At 33.2% G+C, this 20,075-nt stretch overlaps 1 non-coding gene across 1 annotated transcript; it reads left to right on the top strand.

The window, feature by feature from the left end:
- Positions 1–19,269: 19,269 nt before the first annotated feature.
- Positions 19,270–19,384, top strand: LOC121392036. Its single transcript, XR_005960403.1, has one exon. It is a non-coding gene; the product is annotated as a U5 spliceosomal RNA (small nuclear RNA).
- The last annotated feature ends 691 nt before the right edge of the window (positions 19,385–20,075 follow it).

Raw genomic sequence — 20,075 nt, 5'->3', positions numbered from 1 at the left:
TCCATTTCACTCATCATTAGAAAGTAAACACCAGTCCAATGATGTATACTAGTGGACAAGGTAATATTAGTAGATTAGATATAATACTCAGTGTATTGTATATTAGTACTATATATGAGCAGTTTACTAATTAAATAATAACAATAGTTCCTGTAAAAAGTTAATATGTTTAAATTGTCTTCATTTTAATTTACTTTTATTTTATTTATCTTTTGTTAAACTTTTGTTATAGAAGTTACTGGGTGAATATATCAATGAAGAACAAGACACATATAATACTATATGTAATAATACATGTTTTATTAACACGCTACTAGCTGTGGTCCTAATACATTTTAGTAATAAACTGTGTATTATTATAGTTATTATAGTATAGTAGTATTATAGTTTTACAATTACCATTTGGGTTGTTTTTTTTTCAGGTTTTTTTAAAAGTACAACTTGTGTGTGTGAGTATTTTTGTTATCTCATGGCTACTAGGAATATCTAAGAGTTTGATTAAACTAGTGGAGCTGTACAAGAACTTAATAGTACCCTCATGAACTAACTAAAGACATGACAGAAGGTAGACTTAACTACATAATACCCGTAGTACCTACTATTTATAAGCCTACTAACACCTGTGATAGATACTCTACCATTATGGTCTTTGTTAATAAAGTATATCTGTATATGGAAATCTATCAAATATTGGAGTCATCCTTTTGTTGGAAGTGTGGCTTTCTTTACAATAACATTGACCTTTACAATATAACCTTTAGTATATGAATCACCAGAATATGATATATTAGGATATGAGTTATCAGTTAGAACGACTTATTGTTATGGATATATCCTATATAAGGTGAGATTTTGATACATTTTGATTTAACTGTTGCCTGCAATTATATCTGGTAGAATGTTGCTATTACATATCAAATTAATACCAACATGATGTCCATCAACTCTATAGACCTTGGCTTACACTGTAAGAAGTATGAAGTAGTATATATTGTTACTACATTGGTTTGTTGTAGGAAACTTGAAGGAAAAAAAAAAAAAAACTTTAGTTATAGACATCTTGACAAATATCTCCATAAAGGCTCTTAACTATCTCACTTTTATTGATTATATAATGATGGTTATTTAAAGTAATTAATTGATTGTTTGACTAGTTGTATCAGTTGGTAAAAGTTATTTGGAGCTATTAATAGTAAAATATAGTTTTGTTTCAAATTCAATACAGATCTGTATGCCCTATATGTGCTAAAACACAATCATATAAACCTCTATTAACAAGTAGGTAATAATTATTAAATTACTAATTAATATTTAAATCCCCCCCCAAAAAAAGTATAAGAACTCTTGCTTCTCTATACTTATAACATCAATATAATAATTATTTAATTAAAGACTCAAATTGAATATCTTTTTATTCAGTCCTATGCTTTCACTAGCCAAGACAGAATCTTCAAAACTGTACAAATATAAATATTAGTAGTATTGTAATAGGACAATGTTAATAAATGATTTTAAGCCATATAGCTCATGGTCATATAATTATGATAGTAACCATGATGTTTTATTACGAGGTGGGGGGGGGGGGGGGGGGGGGGGTTTTCTGTCACATGGGCTCCTAATGTAACCTTTTAATTGTAAATAATGAGGTATAAGTGAGTCATTGCATTAATGGTAGAAACTGATAATGACGTATATACGAGTAGAGAGACACTACTAAATTTTAAGCCAAAACTGAAAACTATTAATATTTTTAGATGTTCTTCAACTTGAAAAATTAGTCGTGATTGTGTGTTTTAGCTTCGTCTCGCGTAGCCAGCCCTTACCCCTGCGGGAATTCGTGTATCTGGCATACTTTTATTTATTATTTATTAAAACACAAAAAGACACTCAATAGCAAAGCTAATGAAGAGCATCAAAAACAATAGAAATAGGAGGGAATGATTTATGAAGATTGATGATATTAACAGGTGAAGGAAGGAATAAATATAACATGGAGATATATTCCTGATAATTTTAAAGTAAATAAGAAATATTTTGCTTTGACTGCCTTTGCAGAGTTTGAGATCTTTGAGTGATGAGGGAAGGGAATTCCACAGGGAAATAGCACTGGGAGGAAGGAGTTGAGGGTAGCAGAAGATCTGAAGAAGGGCCGAGGTTCAGGTTTTTAAAGGGTGGGAACGTAAATTATAAGAAATGAAAAAGAACCAGCAGGAATGTATTAGAACCTTCCATTAGGGGGAGGGGCTGGGTACGCGGACTGTCGAAACTTTGAATATATGATTTTTCGGGCATTTGTTTATTTTTTTTTTGAAAATGGCTGTTAAGATTGTTCCTTGAGTTTCTTTTAATCAGGCTCCATCACTCTCTGAAGTGTGTGAACAGGCTTAACTGCTGATTGGTACCAGTTAGGGATACAGTTACAACTGGATAGTGTGGACCTAGAAATATTCGCAAATTAACCTAATGAGATGAGAAGTATTTAGAATGTATGACATTGGCTAATAAAGGAGAAAGTCCAACAAGACGGAAATTGATGAGTGCTCTAAGAGCTGACTCTGTTAGAAATAATACGATTGCCTTGATATATGAAAAGTACCTGAAAGAGATGTTTAAACATAACCTGTCCAAGTTTGAGAAGAGCCCCTTCATTTAAAAAAAGGCGTTTTATGCATGGAATGTAAGGTTGAGGTATTTCCTCACCTATCATACACAATTAGCGTTGAGTTGGCATGGGCACAGGTTTAAAGGTCACATCTCATATTCAGATCCAAAAAAAAGAGTGGTGATTACCATGATGGAGATGGACTGCTGCTATCATTTTGAGGAGGGGTTGCGTACCAAACTTCTCACAAATGGTTTCACCTAACAGTGGGGTTATTGTCATGGATAATGCATCATATCATAGCCGTCGTAGTGACTCCTGTTCAGTCAAAGTTGGACAAAAGCAAAAGATGCAAGATTGGCTTCGGCAAAGGAGTTGAATTCCCAACAAATGCCTTGAAACGCTGAATTGTATAGCGATCATACAAAGATTCAAAACCTACCCCTGCTATGTTGTTGATGACATGGCTGCTGCTGCAGGGCATGAGGTGGTCCGACTCCCTGTTGCTCACTTGCACTCTCAATCCTATTGAGTTGGCATGGGCAACAGGTTAAAGGTCACATCAAGGCCAACACTTGTGCATTTAACCTCCGTGAGGTTGAGAAGCGGCATGGGAGGGTTTCAATGTTGTGACACCTGACCGTTGGAAGAGCCTCATTCACATGTTAAGATCCACTTTGAAGACACTATTGGTCTAATGATGGCCTCTATGAAGAGTTAGTGGATGAGTTCATCATTCGAGTTGGAGGTGAATCGGATGAGTCTGATGATTCGGATCAATCTGATAGTTCTGATGATGATTAGTTGTAGACATTCTCAGTCTTCCTTCTTTGTCGAAAGGTTTTTTTCAAAACCAGGTGGCTTTTATAGCTGCCTCAAATCACAAAAGACAATACCTGGTTATTATTTTTAATAATAATTGTTATACGTATACCATTTGTTGTCATATAATTGTAGAATTGTAAATTTGGAATTGCCACGGTTGACAGGTGGCTGACTTCCAAAGCAAAAATGTTTTTATTAAACCCTCGAGGTGTGCAATTCGAAGTATGTGGAAGGTATGCCATTGAAAATGTATGGAGTTTTTCTAGTTGGGTACTTTCTCGTAGTGCTAGAGAGCCAAATTTATATATAAAATGCGCATTTGCGAGCTAAATCGATTGGTGCAAGTGTTCATGTCGATAGCACGTAAAACGGCAAAGTTATTACATGTCTTTGGGTGAGCCCTCTCAAACTTGTTTTGGTCACAGCTATAGTTAGTACAAATACTTGGTTGTGAGTGGTATATATATAGCTTATATTTCTAATTTGCATTTGATTTTGTGTTTTTCCTGTACATAACAACTTGCAATAAGATATTATACCACTTTTTTTTCTTTTTTGCTATGCTTACTCTAAAAGTATGCATATATTTGGAATGGTAATGTTTCATACAAAAGTGCTGACTTAAAATCTATATTATAAATTGCCCTATAAGATTATTGATGATGATTCTATTGTGATTAACTACTTAAAATTAGTTGTGAAGATGTTTTTAAGCTGCTACATAAGAAATGTTTTAGGAATTCTAAAAACAAAGAACTTGATTAGTCATGCCTAAAAACACAGCCACCCTACTTCAAAGCTGAGCAGCCTTGTCAAAGCCATCATCTAATTGTTTTAAAGCTAAAGCCTTCAACTTGGTAAAGACATATATGCTTTATACACACCACACACACACACACATACACACATATACACACACACCACCAAACAAACAGCCACCACACACACCACACACACACACACACACACCACATCATAACCAGATTCATAGCTTGTATAAGAGTGTCAGTTCTATACAATGCATTAGGCCTGTAGGCAAGGTAATATTTGGAATAGAACCCAATAGGTTAAATAGCTAGTTCACTCCTCATAAGTAGTAATGGTAACAGATTATATGGACCTGATGACAAGCTTTTTTAGTTCTGTCATGTTGTAAGTTTGCCAACTTAAAAATTTAATAGGCTATTGTGTGACAGCCGCATGCTATATTATGGAGCAACAGTGCAGGTTTAGAATGAGTCTTATGGTAAGTTATATCAGATATATCCTGTTCAGATGACCTACCACTTGAAATTTTGTAAAAGATGTCCGCTCAGGCAATATCTTTTACAAATTCCCTTGTCGGCTTTAACACCATATAGACCTCTGAACTGATATGATATAAAACAAAGAAAACGGAAAAGAACATAAAACACAAAAGATTTGTAAATTAGATCTCTGTACATTGACACAGTTGTTGTTTTCATATTAGGCATTACAGGGAACTACAAGTGGGACTACAAGACAATATGAACGATATAAATGAAACTCAAAGACGCAGTTTAAATAGCAGGTACATGTTAATACACATTATATATTACAATTCACTTTTGGTTTAGGTACTAAATCTGTTGTTGATGAATTTTGTGCTCAAAAACCCTTCTATTCCTTCTGTGTCAATAACTGTATCTGCTGAATCCAATGCAGTCACAGAACTTGACTATACTGTGCCATTGATGGAGTGAAGTCTGAAACTAAAGAAATACACATTATTCGATCTTTTAGACCTTGTAAGAAGCTCTGTAATGTTTTAATTTTGTTCATACTCATTATTAAAGCTTATCTAGAACATTCTAGTATAAAGAATGAGCCAGTTGGACATATACAACCTAGTGAAATAGGTATGTAAGTAATGTGGGGCATGACAGAGCAAAATGAATATTTATTTACAGAGCCTTCATCAGAGTGTGTTCGAAAAACAGATTGCCAAGTTAGCTAAAGCCATTCAACCCAAACTTTGATCGGATATTGGATAAATTCCTTAGTAACAGTATCTTAACTGATACTTTACTTAGATGATGTTACAAGTATACAAGGAGACTTCAACTTATAAAAAAGCCAGCAAAGTAGTTCATGAACTGCATAGGCAAATTACAAGTCATGAAGACTCTGACCAAATCTGAGTAACATTTGTGATGTATTGCTTTAGAGAAGATCAGACACTGAGAAGCATTGCTACCCATATGAGAAGAGATGTAATTTTGGTGGCTTTACGTAACTTTTACTATTTCTGGTATATCCATTAGGTTGAAAAAAATGTCAGAAAGCAAAGAATTTGTTAGATATCTCACTAAGTTATCATCTTCGAAAGCTAGCACATGTAAGTAATAAATATATAGTGATCATTTGATTTCACTGTCTTGTTAGCAATCTCCAGTTCATTTGTCACCTAATAGGAAACAGAAGTTAACATATTTTGGTGAAGAAGGTAAATTGTTATATAACACTTCTTGTAGTCTAGGTGTAGAGACACTGTTCTCAAATCTATATTTTATGTTATTAAAACTAGTGGTTTTTAAATTACCTTGCACTATTGTGAATTGTAACAGTCCTAATATTTGCCAAATATTTTCTATGTGGACATCTTGACCTTACATCTCACTTGGAACAATATATCAAGTTTTCCATTTTTTAAGTGTTAATCTAGAAGTATTTTGGATTTATAATTTGAACTAATTGATCAAGAATGGACACTATATTTTAGCAATTAATAAATATTTTTATGAAAAGAAGATGAGTGTAGAGATAATTAAGGTAGAAGTGAATGCACAAACTGATCAATGCCCACAATGATAAGTATATCCAATCTTGCGTCAGTGTTACATGAAATATGCCATGAAATATAGGAGTATTTAATATAGCTGATAGTATTTCCTTGATTTTAACAAGCTATGGATATCTGTATGGATTGGTGTATTCATCCCAACTTGTTTCTATATGGCATATTTTGGCACTGTTGGTGTTCCTAATTGATTGATTTATCCTCAAATGCTTATGAATTGAGTTGAGTACATGAATTGAGCCTTTAGCTAATACACTATATCACACATGTTTCTTTAAATCCTATTTTTAGCCTGCTTTAAAATTGGCCAGGTCATTGTAAAAAAACAAGTAAATAAAAGTTGTTCTAAAAAAATTCATGAATGGCAATAAAATGTCTACAATTCAAGTGATTTTAAAGCTTTCAAATATGAATGTTTCATTGAGAGTTACTATGTAGTTATGTCATACTGCCATTCCTATCCTGATTCTTCTTGAGAGCCACCCCTACATTATAATTAACTATTTTAGAATTTTTTATTATTTATTTACTTGTATTGTGTTTAAACACTTCATTGAGACTATAGTGTCATGTTGTAAACTTTAGTATATATAAAGTTGATGAAGTGGTCTTTAGAAAGAGACTAGGCAAGAAGTGAAAACCTTTATGCTCGGTTGTTTCTGTAGATGTTGATGAAGATTTGAGAAAAAGGAAACAGCACAAAATACAGAAAACAGAGAAGGAAGGTGGTTTTGACCCTCATGATGATTTATACACTGCCAGTATTACCAACAACACACCTCTAAGGTCACATGATGTCATGTTTGAGTCACATGACCAATTGACTAGACACGGTATAGCAGCGGGGGAGACCTACTCAAAGAAAGGAAAATCAGACAGTGACATTGATCACAATATTATAAGAAGTGTAGACAGTGGCATTAAGTCCTCTGTTAGTACCCAGTATAAGAAAACAATGAGAGAAGACAATATAAGAGGACAGAGAATGTATAAGGAGGATATATCTGACTCTGATGATGATAATACTACTAGTTTTATCTAACGACAACCTCCATCGCATGACATTAAATAGAGTTGGATGATCAATCAACTAAACTACGTGGGTAAGGATTCAGCTGGAGGGAGACCCTATAAAAGGAAAGGGAGACCAGTCAGTCATATAGATTTCAGTTCTGAAATCATTGAAGAGAGTGGCACAAGTCCTCTGTTGGGACTCAGTATAAGAAACAAAAGCAAAGACAATACAAGAGGCATAGAAGCGATGAGGAGGATACCTCTGATCATGACTCTGATGACAACACTACACGAAGGCAATGACCTCAAGGTACACATGACATTTGAATTAGAGTCACATAACCAATAAAACTAGACCATTTCGTAAATGAATATTTTTAAATTTTATCAAAAATATTTTTACAATATATAGTATAGTGAAATAATAGATTAGGGTACAGGTATTACATCTTGCATTAATTCCACAAATAACTACAAACAGTTCATAATAATGAAATCTTTTATTTGTTACTTGAATGCTGACTATACATATAGATGGAATTGAGCTGAGAACCGATCTTTTTGACATTAGACTTAATTGAAATCATTCCATTTTATGCATTCAATTGCAATTTTTTAAGGGGTACGGTGTATGTGTTCACTTCAATCAGTGAGGAGTATCATGAGGAAGATGAACTGCTAACACAACTAAAATGGTCATTACAATCTAAAAATATACACTGTAAGGATGTACTTGTAATTGTAAAAACTTTAATTTGCATTGTTAATACGTTTTGTATTAAAATAGTTTTCCAATGATTAAATACAATTATGTTTTCACTTTTGTTTAACAATATTATGACATATACATTTAAAAATTATGTATCATACTAGTACTGTGAGAACATTGTAATAAAAATTTCTCTTAATTTCTTTTACGGCTAGGAGTGCTTTACTGAGACTAGTTGTAAATTATAATTTCTGGAAATGCATGTTGGTGTTAGCTACCTATACATCAAATTAAAAAAATCAGATACATAGGTATCCTATGTTATTCCTAATAATGAGAATAATTCTAGACCTACCCATATAATTTATAACTGGAAGAGTACTGGACAGAAACTGTCACTGAACAAGAGTCAATACATGGACATGGAGCAATAGTACACACAATAAATACTGATTAGGATATGATATAACATCTAATTTCTACAGTATTTGGTATCTTTGTTTATTGAAATATATTTAATGTAAATATAATTATTATAGTCATAGTCAGTTACCCATCTAGTCTGTCTAAAGACAATTGTATCTTGATCAAACTCAAGATAGGATAGAGTATGTATCTTACTGATACATACATATGTGTATAGACATAGTTGGTAGTAGTATCATTTTAGTTAAAAAGGTGTATGAGCAGTTGCAAACTTGGTAATTCATCCTGAGCAAACACTGAAATGAACATCATAGAACGACACCCCTCATGCTATGTAGACTATACAAGAGATCTATCCATTACAATTTGAACTAATACCGAATAAATCAATGCAGTCTTCATAATTATTAGACCTCGGTTCTAAAATCAGCAAACTTTATCCTCTATGATTGATGACAAGAAGTGTTTTCAATAGATATAAAATGACTTTTAGTATGACACAATTTTGTCACTTTTTACTCGCTGTTATTAACTAGTTAAATAGTTAACTACGCTTGGCTGTGTAATGGTAATTATAACCAGTGGGGGTGTGTCTTTTTCAATAAAAATGGCAGTCACACTCTCTTCTAGAAGCGGCTAAAGACAAGAATGTTTCCATAGGAATGTTCCACAGGAATGGGTACATTATGGTATATTATATATAATATCATAGCAACTAAAATAAAACAGTAGGCGGAGTAACAATTAATAATTATAAACTTAAAAGTAAAAAGGAAGTAAAAGTAAAAAGCAAGTGATGTCTTGTGTAGTTAAACAAACTCAAAAGTAAGTGATTAGATCTAATGCAGTCATTCTTCTATTTTAAGTGACTTTATCTTAATGCAACTTGAGCAGATCCATGCAGCAGTGGGTGGATTTTCAATATTCACACATGTCCTACAAAATAGATGGTAATATTATATGTTAATCTTAGTCTATATGTTATTACCAAATCTAGTATATATAATATACCATTTAATATACTTACCAGTGAAACCATCTGCAGCAGTCATCACATTCTATCATGTTTCTGTGTGTTGTAGATAGTTGGCAATGAGAGCACATCCATTCAAGACGTTTGGTAGTCACTGGTGGTGTTGTGTTGATGATAGTATGGTTGAAGTGTAATGTCACCTTACCTAGTTGTTGTAATGCTTCCCAGGCTTCATTTGTTATGTATTCCTGAATGTTAGAGATATCAAGTCAATTATCTCATCAGGTAGGTTGTCCATTTTTTCTTTTTCATTTGTACCAGTGTAATTTGTTTGCTGTTCCAGTAATGATCTTATTGCTCTATCTTTGGTACATAACAATATTAGAGTATCTATAAAGGGAAAGTAATTGGTTATGTTATTGTTTAATGTTAGATTTAGTCATACCATATGCGGCTTTCTTTGTCATAACAATCTTGTGTCATTGTTTAATTGTTTTTCAATTTCTCTTTTTCAGTGTTCTTTGGCTTTGCTAGTCTAACTGATGTTTTTTTTGGTCTTTTTCAAGTGCTGAAGAATGGGCGTTGTGGAGCTATAGTTTTATTTACAGGTTCTTGTTGTGTCAGTGGAAGTACTGGTTTCGTCTGCTCTAAATGACATTTTATTAGTCCTTTGTGGGTACCAAGCTGTGTGTTTATTGTTTAATGTCTGTTTATCAGTACATTGTTCTACTAATGTTGTAAAGTCTGAATTTTGTTAAAAACGTGTTGTCATGGTTTCAATAATGTCCAAATCACATCATCTGACATTATTGCTTTAAGTAAGTCATTTAGTTCTTTGTCTGAATTTTTTCATCATTAGTTAAGTTGTTTTCATTTAGTTGTTCTTGACTGTTGTGTGTTGAAATTGTACTGGGGTAAATGAATGTGTTTTGCATATGTTTTCATATTGTAGTATAGTCTTGACATGTACAGGAGTAGGAGTGAACACATATGTTGCAGTCGTATTACATCTTAGTATACAATTCGCTGGGCATACATCATTCTCTATAGTCACTCTATATGTCATTAATTATCACTGATGATGTCACATCCCATACTCATCTTTAACTTGTTCAACTGAATCTATTGTCATGTCCTTGCTGGGTCAAATGTCTTTTGTGTATGTCAATCAATCTCTTTGTCTTCTTTCCCTTTGTTAGTTTTAAAGTTGTTCGAATGCTTTGTCCCTTGTAATTTTCATTAATGTATTGATACAATTGTCCACTCTTTTATTGATCCTACCATTCAGGTATATATACTTTAATACACGATGGAAAGCCTCAACATACATGTTCAGTATTAATAAAACGATCCTGTCTATAGCATTGTGCCCCATTGTTGTTTTCTATGTACGTAGGTTCTGATAAAATATTCTGCAAATGGAGATGGTTTCATCATTCATCTGAAGTTGTTGAATAGTTTTTTGTTAGAAGTATTGAAATTTCTGTATGTCTTTCTCTTCCAGTAAAAACACGCAAGTTGTGATACACTGCTACCTGTGTCTGTTTGTCTTTATCAACGAGAGTTTCTCCACGCCATGCCCTATCCACATGCCAGGTGCATAACAGTTTGTTGTTGAGTTCACCAAACACTGACCTCCACGGCATTATAAAACTGCTCAGCGTCATCAGACATGAACCATTGTGGTGTTATGGAACTGACCTCTTCTTTAACTGCTGTGAGAAACATTGTGAAGCACAAATTGATCTTCACGATTTGACAAACACCAACCAACAGGGTAGCCTTCACCAACAGTCATCTACTACTACCAATGTGACCAAGGAGAAGTTATAGCTATTAGTGCCAGGGTGGAATCATGCATAATATTCTCTGATGCCCAAAATTTCTTCATCATAGATGCCTTGCATTGGTGTTTTGTAGACATATCAGAAAGTCATCATCACGCATGTTGTTGGATTTCATATGACTGAGGACAGCCTTGAAGTTTATAAACAATAACTGGATTCCTCTCTTCCTTTTCCATCATTTCTTTTTACCCAAGAGTCAACACTTGTTGCTCATTCTTATGTCTTTGGTTTACTATTTAGGTGATATGATTTTTCAATATTTCCAATGTCTTTTCTACTTATTAGATGAACTGTTTCAGATCTGTGCCAACACTGTCACGTACCTTGTCCAAAATGTGTTGAAATGTGACTCCTGAAGCAATTGTCCAGAACAGAGAGTCTAACATTATCAGGTAAAATCGTATATGTCCTAGATCTGTTGTGTGTCCATAGTGTGTATTGCATACTTCTACCTGCATTTACCTGTAGTTTGTTCAGTCATTGTCTTAATTAAGGCTGTACAATAGGTATATTAAGCTTGCAAGTCCCTTGAACTTTGATCTGTCGTTTTCCAGTCCCCCTTTGTATTGTAGAATCGCTTCTGTTGCAGTAATAATAACATATTAAGTTGTCATCAGTGTCCCTTTATTTTCCCGTTGCTTTGACAAAAAATGAAGATGAAATCTTTTCTTCGAACCATGTTTTCCATCTTTTAAATTCTATGGGAGATTAATATAACACTAGCCTCTAATGATACATGGATAAAATTATACCTTCATTGTCTGCAAATGTAAATGTCTTTACTTTTCATCTCTATTCTGTGTGTGCTGGTTTAAATGTTCACGTAGCGGGTCAGTCTCTGTGTCGTGAAATGACAGTTAGGTTCATGACAATGAAGAATTCCTGAGCTTTCTAATGAAGAGCTTTCTTGTGTTTTGAAGAGACCAATTCTCTTTGGTATACCTTTCCACAAATCCAAGCATTGGTATTTGTTATCAACCTAATATATAAAGCTACTAATTTCTTTAGCATTGTTGTCCCAATTTTAACCTTTGTAATTGTGTGCTTTTGTTGGTACCACTTCCTATGGTTAGATTACTGACTTGTGATGTGACTTTGGTGCACACACGCGTCTTAATGTTTTATTCATATATCTTAATAAACTCATTATTCATGGGCTCTGTAATCGCCACGCCCTAACTTCATGTGAATTTTGATAGAACAGTCCTGTCTTTGTGTTAGACCAAAAGCCACCACTATCTGAAGTGTGTGAAGATATGTTAGAATTAGTCGCTGGTATAAATTGGGGATACAATTAGAAGTAGATGAAGTAGAACTGAAAGGAGATTAGAAATAATAAACGGGATCTGATAAAAAAAGAACTAGCTAATGTATCAGTTATGGCTTCAACGTACTCAGCCTAATGCAACAAGAAGACAACTATTGACAGCTTTAAGAACAAAAGATGTTGGAGAGGAGGTAGTTAGCATCAAAGTATGAACAAATGTGTTGGACATGGTCAGTTCTATAAAACATCAATTTTCTTGGGATTCATAGTAATCAATTTATATAGTTATATGCTAGTCAATTGACTTCTAGTTTATTTACAGAACAAGCATTTGAAAATGCTCCAAATCCTGGTAAGACATATGATGTTTTAAGTGGCTATGAGTATCATTATGATTAACGCATGTACGAAGGAAATGTAAAAGTTTTGAAGTGTACCTCTTAGACTTTAAAGAGGTCCTTGTCCCTTTTCAGCCAAGACTCAACACATTGACCTGGGATGTTAGTTGAAATAGAAGTTTGTGAAAAAACTAGATAATAGATAGAATTTATGGGCAATATTTATTGAGTAATAATGTGGAATAATAAGAATTGAAAGCAAGGAAATAATTATTTATTTTGACTTTTTGAGTAATAAAATTTAGAGGAGTTACAAGACTTATCAAACTTGAAATTCATACATCAATTTCATAAGAAAACTGATAAAACAAATTTGGCACTTCTAAAGGGGGGGCAGACATGCCAAAATTCAAAAATACTTTTTTTGCATAAATGAATCTTTGACATGTCCAATTCACCTAAAATATTTCAAAAATTTTTAAAAATTGTTTATCACTGTTAAAAAGCCAAGCTTCTTTTTCGAAGCGCTTTCAAGGCTTCTTCTTCTACAATTGCAATGTTCTTCCCATTAGGGTGGGGGCCTCACTTGTGACGTCTCACAAGGGGAGCGATGCTAGGTGCAAAGTAATGGCTGAAGACTTTCAAATCGATCATCTAGTCAGTATTCCGCACATAAGCCTCTCCTACTCTTCTCTTCCTTCAATATGAACAGAAAGCAGTGACCCTGCGTACTGTGTGGAATCGACCTCGAGAAAGGCTCTGCGAGAACATGGTTGTTCTGACCATTAACAGTATGAACCAAGGAGGAAGAGTGTGGCCTCTGAGGACAGAATCATATAGACGAGTCTATCAGAATGTCGACGAGAGGTTACTAAATACTGAAAGGGTAGTCTCTTGTGTCTGTTAGTCAGCTATAATAATGAATAAGGAATTAAGAAGGCTACATGAGCTATCTGAGCTAACTTCAAAATATTTGTGTTGTGTTATAAACACTATTATATTTTTATCTGTAAGTGTAAGTGTGGACATTGTATAGTCATAGCCTACTGGAGCTAGTGCATATTTGTTGTTGTGAGATAGATGCTACAGTCCAGAAAATGGAGAGCATGATTCAGTATAGATATCCTTTATCACTGAACATGAAGGACTTAACCCCCACAAATTACATTCTTATTATATCCAGACTATTATTGATGACCTTCTTCAAGCAACCATGCAATTCTACATGGATGGAGGCACTCAATCTTCAACCTCCAATGTTCCTGGGCCTTTAAGCAGTACTTATGATAACCTGACAAAGCTTCTACTATCAAGAGCCACAGAAGTCATTTCAGCCATCTCCAACATTAGTTCAATAATGTTATTATTTATTTTGTTATGGAAATAATAAATATCATTACTCTTGAGTCATTAACTATATATTAATGTCATTGAGTTAGTGATATTTGAACCCAACATAATGAGCAGATGGAAACTTTGTCCGAAAATTGTTGAGAACACAGCTAGGCAATACAAAACCACGTATTTTTCTTCCAACCCAACACTAACTAGTAAACTGTTGATAGGAGATAAATCTGTATTGGGTGTATGTAATGGCTTACTGTAAGTGAGTTCAATAAAACCTTGTACGTACTTATATCATGGCTGACTAGTAAATGTCCTGAATATCAGGTGTACCATAATGTTGCCAATAATAACCTTGAATATCCTGCTTGTAGTACCAAACACATTTAGGCAAACAGGTTCAAATCTTTCATGTTCAGCATGTCAGACTAAGCTCCAGTAGGCATGACTATACAATGTCCACACTTACACTTAGTAAAGGTAAATATAATAGTGTTTATAACACAACACAATATTTGAAGTTAGCTAAGATAGCTCATGTAGCCTTCTTAATTCTTATTCATTATTATAGCTGACTAACAGACACAAGAGACTAAACCATTCAGTATTTAGTAACCTCTCGTCATTCTGAGACTCGTCATATGATGACTCTGACTTAGAGCCACCTTCCTTGGTTCATACTGATATGGAAAAAACAAAACTATGTTCTCAGGAGCCTTCTCTCGAGGTCAAATTCCACACATGGACGCAGGGTCACTGCTTTCTGTCATATTGAAAGAAGAAGAAGAGTAGGAGAGGCTTAATGGGCTGGAATACCGACTAGATAGATCGATTTGAAAGTCTTCAGCCATTACTTTGCACCTAGCATCGCTCCCCTGTGTGACGTCACAAGGGAGCCCCACCCTAATAGGAAGAACGTTGCAATTGCAGAAGAAGCCTTGAAAAGCGCTTCGAAAAGAAGCTTGCTTGTTTAACAGTGATAACAATTTTTAAAAATTTTTGAAATATTTTTAGGGTGAATGGACATGTCAAAGATTTCATTTATGCAAAAAAAGGTATTTTTGAATTTTGGCATGTCTGCCCCCCTTAATGTGACAAAAATTATTTTCCATTTATTAAAACTTTTTATGCATAAATATCAAATACCACAGTGTTTACAAGATCATTGTTATGGCAAGCACCTTGAAAAGTATATTGTGCACCAATAACAAGTATGTAGGCAGGTGGGTATATGAAGTTATTAAGGATCATGACAATGAGTGGTTATTAAGATTTATGGTTGCTAAACATCTCAATGTTCTACTTGAGGTAACAATAATATAATTACCACATTCATTTATTGTTCATTAACAGTATTAAGACTTCTCTTCCATGTGATGTTGTGAGAGATATTGTTGTTTCTTTTATTTTTGATGTTGATGGTTCTGTTGAATTAGTTCTTGGAGAAGAACAAGAACATCTATGATGGATGGAGTATTAGCCCACATGCTTCTCCATCATTGGTTAGAAATATAGATATTACTCAGTATTGTTCAATGGATACTTCTGCAGGTATCAAAGAGTGATGTAGACACATTTGGTGCTCTTTTCCTCCATCTTTTCCATCTATACTTATTACAATATCTGCTGATCACAGTCCAAGTACTGTAGGAGAATAAATTACAGTGTTCCTTTGAAAGTAGTTGAATCAAGTCTTAAAAAAGATACACATTGTCCAATCTCTCAGTGGTTCTACTGGTAAGTAGTTTACTTTCTACTGATTAAATTCTAACCTTGATATAGTCTCAGGAACATTGGCTACATCTGAGTTGGCATCATCACATCAACCTATTGGTAGGTTACAATATGTAACACAAACAGTCAACTTTTAATATTAATTTGTATACTAGATCCATCTCAAGTGTTTCAGAACACAGTTTGCAAAACTCCGTAAAGCTATTGAAGTAATCCTTTGCGTATGCTAATGAACTCAATGCTGATGGACTGATAGCTCCTAATATCAGGAAAGACATCAAAGTATGAGTGGTACAGCATATGATAAAGCTGATGCAATAGTTGAAGAAACGGGTCCAGAGACAATTAGAAGCTAATAGCAATCAAGTCCAATTTTTAATAAAGATTTGTATACTTTCTTATAACACAAGCAGACGAGCCTCTAAAAGATATTGGCAATGAAATGATGAAGCAGATAAAAGAATGAATTATACCAACATAAGATTTTATATATACAATTTAACATATACATAGTTAATTCAGTTGTACTAACACTATGTAATTTAATTATATAGCATTTTCAACACACTTATTGTTTAATATAAATGTATACATAATTTATTAGCAATTTATAAACAATTTGTTGATCTGTCTTAGTAGGAATCCAGTTTGGTTGGTTATTAACTTGATTTATTTTCAGCTGATCTTCTAGTATTTAAAGAGTTGGTTAGTAGGAACTACTCACAAAGTACAGAAAAAAGTATGATAATGTCTTCACCTCCTCTAGCAGCATAATAAAGTGTAGTTTTTGTTATCCTGTGATAATGTACATCATGTTTTATAATCACTTACTTTGTCAATACAATCAACATTGATTTACTATTGAAGCTCTTAAACTATATTATATATCTATTGAAATCAGAGGTTGTTTTACCCATCACTTGACAAATATAGCTAATTAAAAACATCAGATTAGGATATGGGCTTAAATCAGTTTCAATATGGTTTTTTGATATTTGATCAGAAAGTAAATATTCAAAGAAAACGGGTTCTTCAACTTCAGTGCTACTAGGGAAGAATTCTGTCAATTCTTTCAATGGAACTTTTATGCATCAATAATTTAATATTGTAGTACATGTATATAGAATTTGTGAATGAGAGGATGCTATTCAGAAAAAAAAGGGGGGAGACTAACTTCACATAACTTAATGTACTGGCTTACAAGAAAGTTGTAATGATATTATCACTTTCAGACATGCTAAACTTGGTCAAACACTGGATAGTTAGTTCCATGGAAACCTTCCAGATATAGGTTTGAAGTCAAACTCATAGGCAGAGGAGCCATGAGATGTCATGAATATTTTTTCATTTCTATATATGCTTTAGCTAACCGAAAGAGAGTTTCAAACATATAAATCCAAAAATAACATTAATGTTATATATGTGATACATTATATAAATTTGTAATATGGTTATTACATGAAATGTTAAGGGGAGGTGGACAAGGGGTGTACTCAGGAAGAGGAGGAGATTTAAACTATGGCCACTGATAAACGAAAGCTATAAATAATATTATTATCACTTCCAGATATGCTACACTTAGTCAAACACTGGATAGTCCATGGAAAACCTTTGCCAGATATATGTTTGAAGTCAAACTCATAGACAGAGGAGTCATGAGATCTCTAAACTATGATGATATTATGGGACAGTCTATATCAGCAATGGAGTTCAAACACAGTATTCCAGACTTACAAGAACACTGTCAACTGTTAATTGGTATTCTTGACAAAATTAGGTTGTAGTAATAAAATACCTGTCAATGAATCACTAGACCTAATTGTTTAATGGAAATTGATGGGGCACCTGTTGTGAGTCTCCTATTCATAATATAGGAATTATTTATTATCTATTTTTATAGGCTGCTATTAATGTTTAATTGATGTTATTAAGACCAGAGTACAGGTAATATAATTAGTTATAATTGAAACAATTGATTTTATTTTAGGGAAAAAAGAAGTTCTAAAATCATTTCGATCTCGACCTATTATTTGTATATGTAATGATTTGTAAGTATCTAATGAGAGACCATTATCTTTTATTAACTCTATTATAATAGTATACTACATCATTACGTCAGTTAAGACAAATATGATATTATATTATCATTACCATCAACAGTAACAACACGACTAGCTGGTAGACTGTCAGATGTAAGGCATTATTTAGTAGACAATCATAGTCAATAACAACAATTTAAGTCTCACTTCCACAAACCGATAAATAATACATCATGTTGGGTTGATTCTCTGTTACTACAGTAATAGTAAAATCATAGTCTTCTCTCTTATGTAGGTATTCGGGAGAGAAGGTCTGTCTGTTAATATGTCAACTTTAATGGTCCTCTGTGAAAAAAGCAGCACAATGATTTAGAACATGTTAAATACACTACAGGTTGGTAAACAAGTTTGTAGTTAAATGTATTAGTGATGTAGTAAGTAGGAATATATAGTGAAACCCACCAACGAGGATCTTACTGTGTTGACTATTTGGTTATAATAATGTGTGGAAATATTGTATAATATGTACTACTCAAACTGTTATACTATCTCATTATTATATTATTATTATTATTGTTTATTATTGTTGATGTAGTTTTTATTCATCAATAAGAAGACTGATGTGTCATTAGCTACAGTACAAACTATAGCTATGGGGACTAAAAGACTTTGTTAACATTTGGGAAAGATGTATTTAAACTTCCTTAAACTAAACAGTACACAAACCACCTATTACAGTTAACCGTATTACAGTATATTATAGTATATTACACAATATACGTGTATATATCTCGCATTATGATACAGTAAAAGTAGAAGGAAAGTGAAGATGGTGGATTATTTGATGTCCTTAGCTCTCATTCTATACCTGGTAATGTTAATAGTTAGTATTATAATTTGTAATGTATATTATAGGATCTGAAAGAGAGAAAGAGGATCTTCAGGCTACACGATTTTATAACATGTTATCTGAAGCTTCTAGACTGGTGAATATGAGAAAAGTGTTACAAGGTTAGGGAACATAATATATAATGATGAAGAGTATTTTATTAATAGGATCATTTGAGAACTATTCAATATCAAATTGAGAGATCCAAATATGGAAATTGTAGTTATAATATGGAATTACTCAATACAAAACTTGCTTATTGATTTAATCCCTGTTATCAATGTTTGCTGATTAGATTTCCAGGTTATAGTTTAGGTATGAGTCTTAAGTATGGGTTTGTGGATGTTGATAAATGATAACAAGTATGAATAAAAACATTTATTATAACTCTGTCCCACAAGAGTTTTGTGCCATGAAATAGGTATATAAATCAAAGATTCTAACTCTGGTTTTTCCCTCAAATGTATAAATCTTTCGCCTTTTACTAAAGATTTCCGTGGGGGAGGACAAATGAAGAGTGTACATTAATTTTTTGAGGGGCCTCATCATGGGCCTGATGAGATTTTTAAAAAAATTGATAACACTTTACATGCTCAGCTGTAAATCTATTAAATCTAGCAACTTATTGCAAAAATTTATTGTAGCTGTATTAATTTTACTGAATAGTAGGTGGAGTTCATAGATTGCAAGGATGATTTATTATCGCAAAAAAATGATTCCACAAAGTTCCTAATCAAGCCTTTATAGTTGAAAGCCTTTTTGACCTTACATGCATAGATAAGTCAAAGCCATCCCTATATTTACTTTATTTTTTAGATCTATTTTTATTACTTGTTTGCTTCACACCCCCATTTTTAAAAATGCAAAAATCATGGCTAGGTTATTAGTCACTGGTTATCAGTCATGCATATAATTATGATCATGGATCTATTTTAAGCTGAAAATAGAAGCAGGAAATAGTGTATACTTTTGTCAAAAGTACATAGATGACTATGCCGAATTTAGTTACAATGAAATAGTATTTTCTATTTTAATCTGTTTCTTCCTAATTATAATTATTATAATTGACTGCACGTAGAGTAGCTCTGGTAGTAAACCTCAGCCTGTTTTTGAAGGCACTCAAATGGACCAGAGAAGGATACTTTGTAGTTAACGTAATTTACTCAGTGAGATGTGTGTATCCAAAACTGTTTACTGGCGATTGAGTTATTGTGAAACTTTAAAGAAGAGGAAAGAAAAAAGAGGAA

Source organism: Gigantopelta aegis, unplaced genomic scaffold (assembly GCF_016097555.1).
Source record: "Gigantopelta aegis isolate Gae_Host unplaced genomic scaffold, Gae_host_genome ctg3303_pilon_pilon, whole genome shotgun sequence".
Lineage (NCBI taxonomy): Eukaryota > Metazoa > Mollusca > Gastropoda > Neomphalida > Peltospiridae > Gigantopelta > Gigantopelta aegis.
This window is presented reverse-complemented; position numbering and strand designations above follow the sequence as displayed.